The sequence below is a fragment of the Pongo pygmaeus genome, chromosome 21, assembly GCF_028885625.2.
Source record: "Pongo pygmaeus isolate AG05252 chromosome 21, NHGRI_mPonPyg2-v2.0_pri, whole genome shotgun sequence".
Lineage (NCBI taxonomy): Eukaryota > Metazoa > Chordata > Mammalia > Primates > Hominidae > Pongo > Pongo pygmaeus.
The window spans coordinates 34,108,376-34,121,086 of NC_072394.2; the positions used below are offsets into that span (position 1 = coordinate 34,108,376).

At 46.3% G+C, this 12,711-nt stretch overlaps 1 protein-coding gene and 1 long non-coding RNA gene across 10 annotated transcripts in view; one reads left to right on the plus strand and one right to left on the minus strand.

The window, feature by feature from the left end:
* Window positions 1-12,711, minus strand: part of BCL2L1 (BCL2 like 1) — a 59,899-nt gene that overhangs the window by 30,564 nt on the left and 16,624 nt on the right. The window lies entirely within an intron of this gene.
* Window positions 1-12,711, plus strand: part of LOC129021473 (uncharacterized) — a 46,112-nt gene that overhangs the window by 23,957 nt on the left and 9,444 nt on the right. For 2 of the 3 annotated variants that reach the window (XR_008496071.2, XR_008496072.2), the window contains exon 4: window positions 9,742-9,928. The exons of the other annotated variant lie outside the window; for it this stretch is intronic. This is a non-coding gene — a long non-coding RNA (uncharacterized LOC129021473). Of the gene's footprint in view, window positions 1-9,741; window positions 9,929-12,711 lie in introns of those variants that run through there. 3 annotated transcript variants of the gene reach the window in all.

Below are 12,711 nucleotides of genomic sequence, written 5' to 3' on the forward strand. Positions count from 1 at the left end.
CACTTGCCCAAAGTCAAACAGTAAGCAGGGCCTGGTGGTGTACCTATAATCCCAGGAAAATAGAGGCGGGAGGATCACTTGAGCCCAGGAGTTCGAGATAAGCACAGGCAACATAGTGAGACCTCATCTCAAAACAACAACAAAAACAAAACAGTAAGCAAACTAGGACTTGAATGCAGGCAGTTCAACTCCACAGCCCTAGCAGGAAATCACTATCAGCCAATGCATCTTCCCCTTATTAGATGGCAGTAAGGACTTTCCAGTTTCTTAAGCCAAAAACCTGGACTCCTCTCTCTCTCACCTCTTATCCAGCAATCATCAGCAAATCCAGTTGGTCTAACCTTCAAATTATATCGAAGCTCTGACCACTGCTTGCCACTTCCACCACCCCTCCACCCTGGTATAAACTGCTGTTATCACCCACCTGGCTTCTCACTGGTCTCCTGCTCCCGCTCTTACCCATAGAGTTTGTTCTCCACACCAGAGAGATCCTTCTGAAACCTGTCACTTCTTTGCTTAAAAATCCTCCATGCCTTTCCACTGCCCTTAAAGCAAGGTCCCATGTGGCCCTACAAGACCTGGCCCCTGGTGACGTCTCAGACCTGATTCCTACCACTGGCTTACTCTACTCTGGCCATACTGGCCACCTTGCTGTACTTTAAATATGTTGGAGAGTCTTTTTTTGTACTTGCTTTATTTTTTAATTTTTTTGAAACAAGGTCTTGCTCTGTCAGCCAGACTAGAGTGGAATGACAGGATCATAGCTCACTGCAGCCTCAAACTCCTGGATTTAAGCCATCTTCCTGCCTCAGTGTCCCGAGTCGCTAGCTAGGACTACAGACATGCACCACTATGCCCAGCTAAACTCTGGCTTTGTCGCTCTGGCTGATCTCAAACTCTCAGCATCAAGTGATCCTCCTGCCTTGGCCTCCCAAAGTGTTGGGATTACAGGCATGAGCCACTGCATCTGGCTTTTTTTTGTTTTACGACTTGCTGTTCTCTATGCCTACAACACTATTCCCCCATATATCTGCACAGATCATGCCCTCACTGCATTCAGATCCAATGTCACTTTATCAGAGAGGCCTTCCTAACTACCCTGCCCTTCCTTTTCCTATCCCTAATCCCTTTTCTCTGCTTTATTTTTCCCTATAGCACTAAATACTACCTCACATTTTATTTACTTTTTAGAGGTGGGGTGTCACTATGTTGCCCAGGTTGGTCTCCAACTCCTGGGCTCAAGCTATACTCCCACCTCGGCTTCCCAAAGTGCTAGAATTACAGGCGAGAGCCACCATGCCTAGCCCTGACATGTTAATTTACTTAGAATCTGTCACCCACCTTGGAATGTCCACTGGGTGAGAATAGGGACTTTGGTTTGTTCAGACTGTATGTCCAACCTTTAGCTCAGTCCCTGATATATGACAGGAATGCAATAAATACTCGTTAATGAACAAATCAATGAATGACCAATATCCCTCAGGAAATGACTCAGACTCAAAGCAGAGTAAGGCTGCCTGAGTGTCCTTGGCTTTCACAGCCCTGATGACCTTTGGTACCCCATGGCAGTGGTCAACGTCCTTCTCTATTATGAAATGTCCTGGGTGCATAGCATCACCACTGTGTCATCTACTTGTGCCTGCACCCATGCAAACACACAGGGACACAAAGCTGGAACAGGGCTGGTTCTGAGAAGGAGTAAGCCTGGGTAGTTGAAACCCAGGTTCAGTGTACTCTAGGGCACTTACTTCTAGGTGACTGTCCTTGCCACTGCTGGCCTACCAAGGTCTCCCAGTCATATGCCCATGCACTGTATACATTTTGGCATTTATTTTCATGAATAAAGCGTCATTAGAGGCCAGACACTGCTGGCTAAAGCCTGTAATCGCGGCACTTTGGGACGTCAAGGTGGGAGGACTGCTTGAGCCCAGGAGTTCGAGACCAGTCTGGACAACACAGTGAGACCTTTTCTCTACTAAAAATTTAAAAATAAGCTAGTCGGCTGGGCGTGGTGGCTCACACCTGTAATCCTAGCACTTTGGGAAGCCGAGGCGGGTGGATCATCTGAGGTCAGGAGTTCGAGACCAGCCTGGCCAACGTGGTCAAACTCTGTCTCTACCAAAAATACAAAAATTAGCTGGGCATGGTGGTGGGTGACTGTAATACCAGCTACTCGGGAGGCTGAGGCAGGAGAATCACTTGAACCCAGGAGGCGGAGGCTGCAGTTAGCTGAGATCAAGCCATTCCAGCCTGGGCAACAGAGCAAGACTCTATCTCAAAAAAAAAAAAAAAATTAGCTAGGCATGATGGCATGAGCCTATATTTTAGCTTCACTATTTTCACATGTAAAATGGATGTCACAGGCTCCTTGGAATATTACATGAGATAACATATTTAAATCATTCAGCAGTATACTTAGCACCCATGGAGTGCTCAATGGATGGTAGCTCTGTAGATCAGCTCTCAATAGAGAGACAGGCCATTAGATAAGCTTGGGGAAGGCTTCCTGGAAAAGACTGGCTTGGTACTGGACTTTGGGGCCTGGATAGAATATACATGAATGTTGGCTGGAATGAGCCTATTCAAATGGAAGAGGGAAGAGGACAGGCTTTGGATGCTGGCAGTTTGCAGCAAAAAAAAGGTGACTTTTTTTTTTTTTTTTTTTTAGACGGAGTCTCGCTCTGTCACCCAGGCTGGAGTGCAGTGGCACGATCTTGACTCACTGCAACCTCCACCTCCCGGGTTCATGCCATTATCCTGCCTCAGCCTCCCAAGTAGCTGGCACTGCAGGTGCCCGCCACCACGCCCGGCTAATTTTTTGTATTTTTAGTAGAGACGGGGTTTCACCGTGTTAGCCAGGATGGTCTCAAACTCCTGACCTCATGATCTGCCCGCCTCGGCCTCCCAAAGTGCTGGGATTACAGGCGTGAGCCACCGCGTCCGGCCTAACAGGTGACTTTACCTCTCAAAGTCTCAGTTTTCTTCTCTGTAGAATGTGGATACCACTAGAGCATACCTCATAAAACTGTTGGATTAATGAGGTGCTATACTGATAAGTGGAAACCACTGAACAGAGAATCCTCAGCATGTGCTGTTGCTGTTTCTTTTTTTTTTTTTTTTTTTTTTTGAGACGGAGTCTCGCTTTGTTGCCCAGGCTGGAGTGCAGTGGCATAATCTCAGCTCACTGCAATCTCCACCTCCCAGGCTCAAGCAGCTTTCCTGCCTCAGCCTCCTGAGTAACTGGGATGATAGGCACACACCATCATGCCTGGCTAATTTTTGTATTTTTAGTAGAGATGGGGTTTCACCATGTTGGCCAGGCTAGTCTTAAACTTCTGACCTCAAGTGATCTGCCTGCCTCAGCCTCCCAAAGTGCTGGGATTACAGGCGTGAACCATCGTGCCCAGCCTGGTGATCCTTTAAAAATGTATGTCGGACTGTCATTTCTTGGTTCAAAACCTTCCAATGACTCTTTTTTCTGAGACAGGATTTTGCTCTGTCGCCCAGGTTGGAGTTCTGTGAGATGTGTTCACAGCTCACTGCAGCCATGAACTCCCAGGCTCAAGTGATCCTCCCACCTTAGCCTTCTGAGTAGCCAGGATTATTGGCGTGTGCCACCATGCCTGACAAATTTTTTGTAGAGATGGAGGTCTCACTGTACTGCTCAGGCTGATGTTGAATTCCTGGGCTCAAGTGATCCTCCCACCTCAGACTCCCAAAGTTTTGGGATTACAGGCATGAGCTACTGGACCCAGTCGATTTTCCTTCTTTTTTTTTTTTTGGAGACGGTCTCACTCTGTCACCTAGGCTGGGGTATAGTGGTGTGAACATGGCTCACTGCAACCTTGACCTCCTGGACTCAAGTGTTTCTCCCATCTCAGCCTCCCGAGAAGCTGGGAATACAGGTGTGAACCACCACACCCGGCTAATTTTTGTATTTTTTTGTAGAGACAGAGTTTCGCCATGTTGCCCAGGCTGGTCTCAAACTCCTAAGCTCAAGCAATCTGCCTGCCTCAGCCTCCTAAAGTGCTCAGATTACAGGCATGAGCCACCACACCTGCCCTTTTTTGCTTTTCAATTATTGAGTCAAGGGGAGATCTCCAATATGTCTCCAATAGTGTGGTGGCTGGTCTGCTCTGAAATGTAAGCAGTTTTTTTTTTGTCCCCTTGACCAGACTCTAAAAGTCTTAAGGTCAAAAAGTCCACAAATAATGTTTTGTTTACCCATCCTACAGTGCTAGGCCTAAGCCTCGGACTTAGGCAAAGGAGATCAGAAGGGTCACATGGCTAAATGTAGGTGGACAAGAGGGAGTCAGGGAGGGCCTTCCTGTGAATCCTCCTGCCTCTCAAGGACACTCTGTTCCCTTAGCTTGAGAAGCCTTGAGGAAAGCTTTTTCCACGAACAAGCTTTTAAAAACCTTTTAGCTCTTTAAAAGTAGCAAGTATCATTCTAGTCATGACCCTGCAGACAGGTGGAACACCCATACTCCAGCCTCATTCTGAAGAGACTTGCAGAGCAGGAAGGAAGGGGTAATGACTTTCAGTTCCAGTAATGTATCTAGAAGCAGCAGCTGATTCAGCTAGATGATGTCACCTTCCCAAACCTCCTGACCAGCAGCTGAGATGGTAAAAGCAGGAAACAGGGGATACTCAGCTGGCTAAGTCCGAACATGCCTCTGGCAAAGGCCTACAGTAACCCCAGGCTCTGGAGGCATCCTCCTGAAGATGAGGAGAAAGAGTCCTCTCAGCTGGGAGGACAGTAGGTGTCTTTCAAGACCCTCAAACCAAGATTCTTCTCCAACTCTCCTTTTGCTAAGCAGCTTTCTGCACATCCTGAACCAACAATCCTTCATTTATTCCAAGAGTGGAGCAGGGGAAAGAAGCCTGGCTTTAGAGCCAGCCCAATCTAGGTCCAAATCCAGGATTCACCATGTAAAGCTGCAGGACCCTGGCATGCAACTTCACCTATCTAAACCTTACTTTCTTTACTGGAAAAGAAAGTAGGGCTAATGCACCATTTACCACACAGTCTAGGTGAGGGAATTAAATGAGAAAATGCATGTAGAGTATCTGACATGGGCTAGGTGCTCAATAAATGGTAGTCACCATTATCCCATTGGATCTCTGCACAGGAGATTTGAAAGATCACCTCCATCTATAACACAAAAGGAAACAAAGGTACCAACTAGACCCAGCAGTGTCAAAGCTGAGTAATTGAGTGGGCCCATGCATATAGCTGCTTCCCTAGACATTCCATTACTCAGTTTCATTTTCTGTACAGCATTTAACCCGCTCCCTGAAATAATCTTGTTTCTCAGGCTAGCTGTCTCTCCCATTAAAGTAAGAGTTCTATAAAAGCAATGTCCTTGACCTTATCTTGTTTATCTTAGCATCTTCAGCACGTAGCACAGGGCCTGGCACATAGTTGGTGCTCAATAAACATTTGCTGAATCGCCAAATGAATAGCACCTGGGATGGCCAAACGCTAAACTGACAATGGCCCCACACTTACTCCTCCCCTCACTATTAGTTGAAGGCTCTGGCTCCCATTTCAGAAGCTGCCATTGCCACCTGGGCATCAGCAGCCCAACCAGTGGCCAGGATGGGCATTAGTCCCTGGGCATGACCTATCTATTGGGATACCAGGGCTGCCAAGGATGGCCTTGGAATCCTCTCCCTGGCACTTGAAGATCCCACAAACCTGGCTCTAGCTGATCTTTTTGGCTTTATTACCTAATGAAAGAGACCCCTCCACATATGCCTAAAACTTGACTGCCACCGCCCACGGGTCTCTTCTTGAGAGTTGGTCTCAGCCTGCAAATCTTAGCCCACGTCAACTCTCCTACTGGGAGCTACAGCCCCTCTTTTCCCTGCTTTGTGGTAAGGCTCGGTGCAAACCTCACCTCTTCTGTGAAGTCCTTCCCTCATTTGGCATTTAGCATTTATTGTTGGCTTTTACAAGATCTCTTTTCATGTATATTATGTCTTTTCTCTCTAATTCAACTGGAAGTATCTTGAGAGCAGAACTGGGTTTCCAATGGCAATATCTCAATTAATGAACCTTCTATGGAAAAGACTCCTTGAAACAAAGTTAGCTAGGTCCAGAGAGGACTGGAGAGGGGTCTAGGCTCCTCCCTGCTGGACCAGCCCCTTTGGCAAAAAGAGGAGATCATGCTGCCTCAATCCAGGAGCCCAGCTGATGAGGCAGGAAGGGAGCCAGCAAATCCTAGACTATTAGGTGCAGTCTGGGACAATCCCAAGGTCATCTATGTAATTAGATTTTTTTTTTTTTTTGGAGATGGAGTCTTGCTCTGTCGCCAGGCCGGAGTACAGTGGTGTGATCTCAGCTCACTGCAACCTCCGCCTCCTGGGTTCAAGTGATTCTCCTGCCTCAGCCTCCTGAGTAGCTGGGATTACAGGCACGTGCCACCACACCTGGCTAATTTTTTGTATTTTAGTAGAGACAGGGTTTCACCATGTTGGCCAAGACTGTCTTGATCTCCTGACCTCATGATCTGCCTGCCTTGCCCTCCCAAAGTGCTGGGATTACAGGCATGAGCCATCATGCCTGGCCTGTAATTAGATTTTTTAAAAACCATCATTTTAAATGAATCTGGGCAATATTTAGTTATAAAGAATGGCAGAAAAACTGCTCAGTTCAAAGGACTTTTGTAACATACCTTTGTGTGAACTAATTTTAGTTTTGGCTCTTGTCTTCTTACCCATATTTTCCTTTCACCCAACTCCCTTAGCTACATTATCCTTTTGGTTGTATGAATTTTCCTAAGTTGCTTCCAACTCTTTGTAAAACAGAGCAAGGTTCCAATAAAAAATAAGATTGGTCCAGTTTTCTTTTAAGTGGTACAGTGGTATATATAAAAAATGATGTTCTAAACAACTCATTATAACAATTAAGAATAAGTGGCAAAAATAATGCGTGTAAATCACTGAATACAGTGCTTGGCACTTAATGAGCATTCAAAAGTAGGATGAAAGAACACTATTAATTCTCATTAGCTTCTCTTCTCTGGGCCTCAGTTTTTTCATGTCTTAGGTTTTGTTCATTTGTTTAATCATTTATTCAAAAAGTATTCACTGAATGTTTACTACCTGCAAAGAACAGCTGCAGACACTGGAGATACAATGATGAACAAACCAAATGCCCTATAATCATGGGACTTATATTCTAATAGAAGAGACAGACAAAAACAAGTAAACAAACAAAAAGAAAATTCCAGGTAGAGGTTGTTGCTATGACAAAACTACAAGAAGACTGGAGAGGGATTTAGAAATAGCATGGCTACTTTAAACTGAAGGTCAAGGAAAGTCTCTTAGAGGAGGTGACCAGCAAGTTGAACCAAATGTAGGACTCAGAAAGGAAATACTAGGGGCAGAACATTTCAGGCAGAGAAAAGAGCAACTACAAAGGCCCTTGGGCAGGAAGAAGTTATGCCAGGATCCAGGAGCAGCAAGGAACCCATGCGGCTTGAGTGGAGTAAGGGAGAGACAGAATGATGGAGGGGCAGCCAGGACCAGATCACACAGGCCTCAGAGATTGGTAAGAAGTCTGGGTTTTGCTGGGTGCAGTGGATCACACCTGTAATCCCAGCACTTTGGGAGGCTGAGGTGGGCAGATCACGAGGTCAGGAGTTTGAGACCAGCCTGGACATCATGGTGAAACCCCATCTCTACTAAAAATACAAAAATTAGCTGGGCGTTATGGCAGGTGCCTTTTTTTATTTTTATTTTTTGAGACGAAGTTTTGCTCTTGTTGCCCAGGGTGGAGTGCAATGGTGCAATCTTGGCTCAACACAACCTCCGCCTCCCAGGTTCAAGCGATTCTCCTGCCTCAGCCTCCTGAGTAGCTGAGATTACAGGCATGTGCCACCAAGCCTGACTAATTTTGTGTTTTTAGTAGAGACGGGTTTCTCCATGTTGGTCAGGCTGGTCTCGAACTCCCGACCTCAGGTGATCCACCCTCCTCAGCCTCCCAAAGTGCTGGGATTACAGGGGTGAGCCATCGCGCCCGGCCAGTGGGCACCTTTAATCCCAGCTACTCAGGAGGTTGAGGCAGGAGAACCGCTTGAACCCGGGAGGCGGAGGTTGCAGTGAGCCGAAATGACGCTTACTGCACTCCAGCCTGGGCGACAGGGCAAGACTCCATCTCAAAAAAAAAAAAAAAAAAAAAAAAAAAGTCTGGGTTTTATTCTAACTACAGTGGAAGACCACTTGGAGGGTTGCAAACAAAAATGCAATAAGATCTGAACTTGGTTTTTATTTTATTACATTTTTTGAGACAGAGTTTTGCTCTTGTTGCCCAGGCTGGAGTGCAATGGTGCAATCTTGGCTCACTGCAACCTCCACCTCCTGGGTTCAAGTGATTCTCCTGCCTCAGCCTCCCAGGTAGCTAGCTAGCATCACAGGCATGAGCCACCATGCCCGGCTAATTTTGTATTTTTAGTAGAGATGGGGTTTTACCACGTTGGTCAGGCTGGTCTCGAACTCATTACCTCAGGTGATCACCCGCCTTGGCATCCCAATGTTCTGGGATTACAGATGTGAGCCACTGCTCCTCGCTAATTTTTTGTATTTTTAGTAGAGACGGGGTTGCATCATGTTGGCCAGGCTGGTCTCGAACTCCTGACCTCAGGTGATCCACCCGCCTTGGCCTCCCAAAGTGCTGGGATTACAGGTGTGAGCCACCATGCCTGGCCTGAACTTGGTTGTTTTTTTTTTTTTTTTGAGACAAGAGTCTCACTCTGTTGCCCAGGCTGGCGTGCAGTGGTGCAATCTCGGCTCACTGCAACCTCTGCCTCCTGGGTTCAAGTGATTCTCCTGCCTCAGCCTCCGGAGTAGCTGAGATTACAGGCATGCACCACCACACCCGACTAATTTTTTTATTTTCAGTAGAGATGGGGTTTCACCGTGTTGGCCAGGCTGGTCTGGAACTCCTGATCTCAGGTGATTCACCTGTCTTGGCCTCCCAAAGTGCTGGGATTATAGGCATGAGCCACTGAGCCCAGCCCTGAACTTGTTTTTTTTTTTTTTTGAGACGAGTCTTGCTCTGTCACCCACGCTGGAGTGCAGTGGTGTGATCTCGGCTCATTGCAACCTCTGCCTCCCAGGTTCAAGCGATTCTCCTGCCTCAGCCTCCCAAGTAGCTGGGACTATAGGCCCACGCCACCACACCTGGCTAATTTTTGTAATTTTAGTAGAGACGGGGTTTCAACATATTGGTCAGGCTGGTCTCGAACTCCTGACCTCGGTGATCCACTCGGCTCGGCCTCCCAAAGTGCTGAGATTACAGGCATGAGCCACTGCACCCAGCCCTAAACTTTTTTTTTTTGAGACGGAGTCTCGCTCTGTCACCTAGGCTGGAGTGCAGTGGTGCGATCTCAGCTCACTGCAACCTATGCCTCCCAGGTTCAAGCGATTCTTCTGCCTCAGCCTCCTGAGTAGCTGGGATTACAGGCGTGCACCACACCCAGCTAATTTTTGTATTTGTAGTAGAGATGGGGTTTCACCATCTTGGCCAGGCTGGTCTTGAACTCCCGACCTGATGAGCCACCCACCTCGGCCTCCCAAAATGCTGAGATTACAGGCATGAGCCACCGTGCCCGGCCTGAACTTGGTTTTTAAAAGACCACTTTGGCTGGAGTATTGGGCAAGAGTGATTTTCTAAGGTCCCTTCCCAGCTTTTTCCCTGTCATTCTAAAAATGACTTTTTCCCTGTCATTCTAGGCTCCCATGAACTGGTTGCCTGAGTCATAAAGACACAGTTTCTGGATTAGAGTGACTGAAGAGCTTACAGTGGTTCCTTGCCCTTGGCCGGAGTAGGGAATCTGTGTCACCCTGTTCTGCAGGAGATGGAGGAAGTGACTCCCTCAGGGAGGGGTGGGAATCCCATCTTGGAAAACATCCTCAAACCACCTGTATTGTTTCTGCCTCCTGTGTGGAAGTTTCTGCCAATGACACAGTGCTCTCTGGAATGCACCCCCCCAACGCACACACCCAATCTTCCGTTTACACAGGCATAGCTGTACTTTGCATTCCTCCTAGGATTTAGTTCAAAGCTAGCCTACAGGAAATGGTCGATAAAGAGTTACTGATTGATTACTAAAGAAAGAGAATATTCTCAGCCATTAAGCAAATATTAATGAGTTCTATGAGTATTATGTTGGTCTCCGGGGGTGCAAGGTGATTAAATGGGTTTCTGGTCTTCACTGAGCTCAGAATTCAGTGGATAGACCAAAAACTACAGACAACTACAATGCTGGATACAATAGTTATAACAACAACATTTACTAGGGCCTTCCTTATCCAGGTAGGACAAGTTGGCTTTGGAGCCAGACTACCTGGGTTCAAATCATGGTTTTACCACTTACTCGCTGTGCATCTTTGAACAACTTTCTTAACTTCTCTATAGGAATAATAAGAGAACCTCCCTGAGTGGTACTATTTTGAGAATTCAATGAACGATCTCATATAAAACGCTTAAGTGCAAGTGCTCAATGTTAAATATTACTAAAATTACCTTAATACCTGCACCATATGATCTTACATACATCCTTACAAAAGGCTCTTAAATCCTTACAAAAACCCTATGAAGTATTATTATTATCCCCATTTTTCAGATAGGGGGACTGAGGCTCAGAAATGGAAAGGAATGCACCCAAGATCTAACAGCTAATATGTAATAGAGACCAGATTCAAACTCAACTCTGTCTGATTCCTGAGCCCATACTTCCAATAACAAAATGATCCCCTTTTCATAAAGAGCCCCAGCACAGTGCCTAACACACAGCAGAGACTTTATAAAGGGAGCTATGGTTATTATGTCATTGTCCCTGGAGTTTCCAGCTGTAGATGCTGTAGAACCCAGAGGAGGGGGCCTCTCTTTCACCCTAAAGGGATCTGAGAAGGGTTTAAAGGTGCTGGGTGCCAACTACAGGCTTTGCTTGGGAGTCCCAAAGGTTTCCCTCACTGGGGCTTGGGATACTAATATGGAACCTACACTAGCACCACTAAATCAGACCCAGAAAGTTCCCCCAGGTGTCCAAACACCTGCATGAACAGCCAGGCAGTTTCCTCTAGGTTGACTTCTTGTCTGGCCCTACACATCTCTCAGTTTCATCACTCAGCCAGCAGCCCTGGGCCTCATGTGTGCACCTGCTGCTTGACCCAGTCCCAGGAGACACTAAGCCTTAGAACTGGGCTCCCTCTCTGGACCTTGCCCCAAAGGCTATTTCTGAGTGACTCCCTGGGACTTCCCTGACATGGTAACCCCTAGGGCTCCAACTGAATGTGGGTGCTGTGAGCAAAGGGAAATTTTTCTGAGTAGCAGATGGAGAGTGGGTAGAACAAGAGGCAGTTGTTCTGGATCAGAGATAAGCATGGGGTGAGAACCATAGCACACTGGATTTTATGTTTAAGCAGTACTGATCCTCGATAGTTCAGAACTCCCGCACTGAAGTCCAGCCTAGGCAGGTAAGGACATCCTGGAGCTAGGCATTAATACTCACTTCTACTTCCCATCTGAGTCATATTCAGAGTCTGGCCTTGCCTGGTAATTTGACTGCAGAAGGCAACCCATGGCTGAATCAAGGCACCTCAAGCCTCATAGAGAAAAGGGAAAGACTCAGCATTTGCTGAGCTTTTACTCTGCACTAGGCAATGTGTAAGTGCACTTTACATGTACCATTAATTATTAGGAATGTTTGTTAATCCAGTCACTAAACACTCAGCCACCAAGTACTAGGCCCAGCAGTAGCTGTTAAGAGTGAATAAGACATAGTTTTTATCCTCAGTAAGCTCAGAGCACCTTGTTTAGTCTTTCTCCCAACAACCATCTGAAATGAGTACTACTTTCACTTTACAGATCTTCAGGTTTACAGAGGGAAGTAACTTGTCCAAATTCATAAAGCCAGTTAAGTGATAAGATATTGCTTCTACTCCAAAAATGCTTGTTGACTGAATGAATGAATGAATGAATGAATGACACAGCTATGGCTGTGACTTTAGTCAAGGAGTAGCAACAAGACCAAATATTTATAGTTCTCAAAGTGCTTTTTCATCTATCATCTCTTTGGGCCTCCCTGCTAGCCCATGAGGGAGGCAAGGCGGGTGTTATCTTTCTTCAACATATGAGGCAACAGGCAGAGCTTGGGCAAGAGGCTTGCGGCCACAGAGCAAACAAGGAGTGAGTGAGGCCATCCTGGAAAAACTCGAGAGTTCCCACAATGCCATGTTTAATCATTCAAACCCATGTCAAGCACCTACTGTGTGCCAGGCATGCTCCCACACACTTTAAATACTTAACTCATTAAGTCTTCCACTCAGTCAACAAACAAGGAGGACCCTGAGAAGATAAAACAAAGTATGCCCCATTGCCAAATGCCTAGTCAACAACACTGGCCAAACCTCTACTGTGTACAAGGTATGACTTGGGCCTTGTAGATGAGGTAGGGGACAAGGTTGTGAGCCAATGCCCCAAGCTTCAGGTACCTTAAAATCTCTAAACTCTTGGTCCAAAGATATCCAGATATTCTGTCAGCCTGAAAGTTCACTCCTGGAGAGTAGACTCAATAGCAATGACAACAATTTGTTTACCAGTGATTGCAATGTGACAATAACAGTAATAATAGTAGCTTGTTATACTAAGTAATTACTATATGCTTGGCTCCTTGGTAAGTGCTCCATGTATCTTTTCAA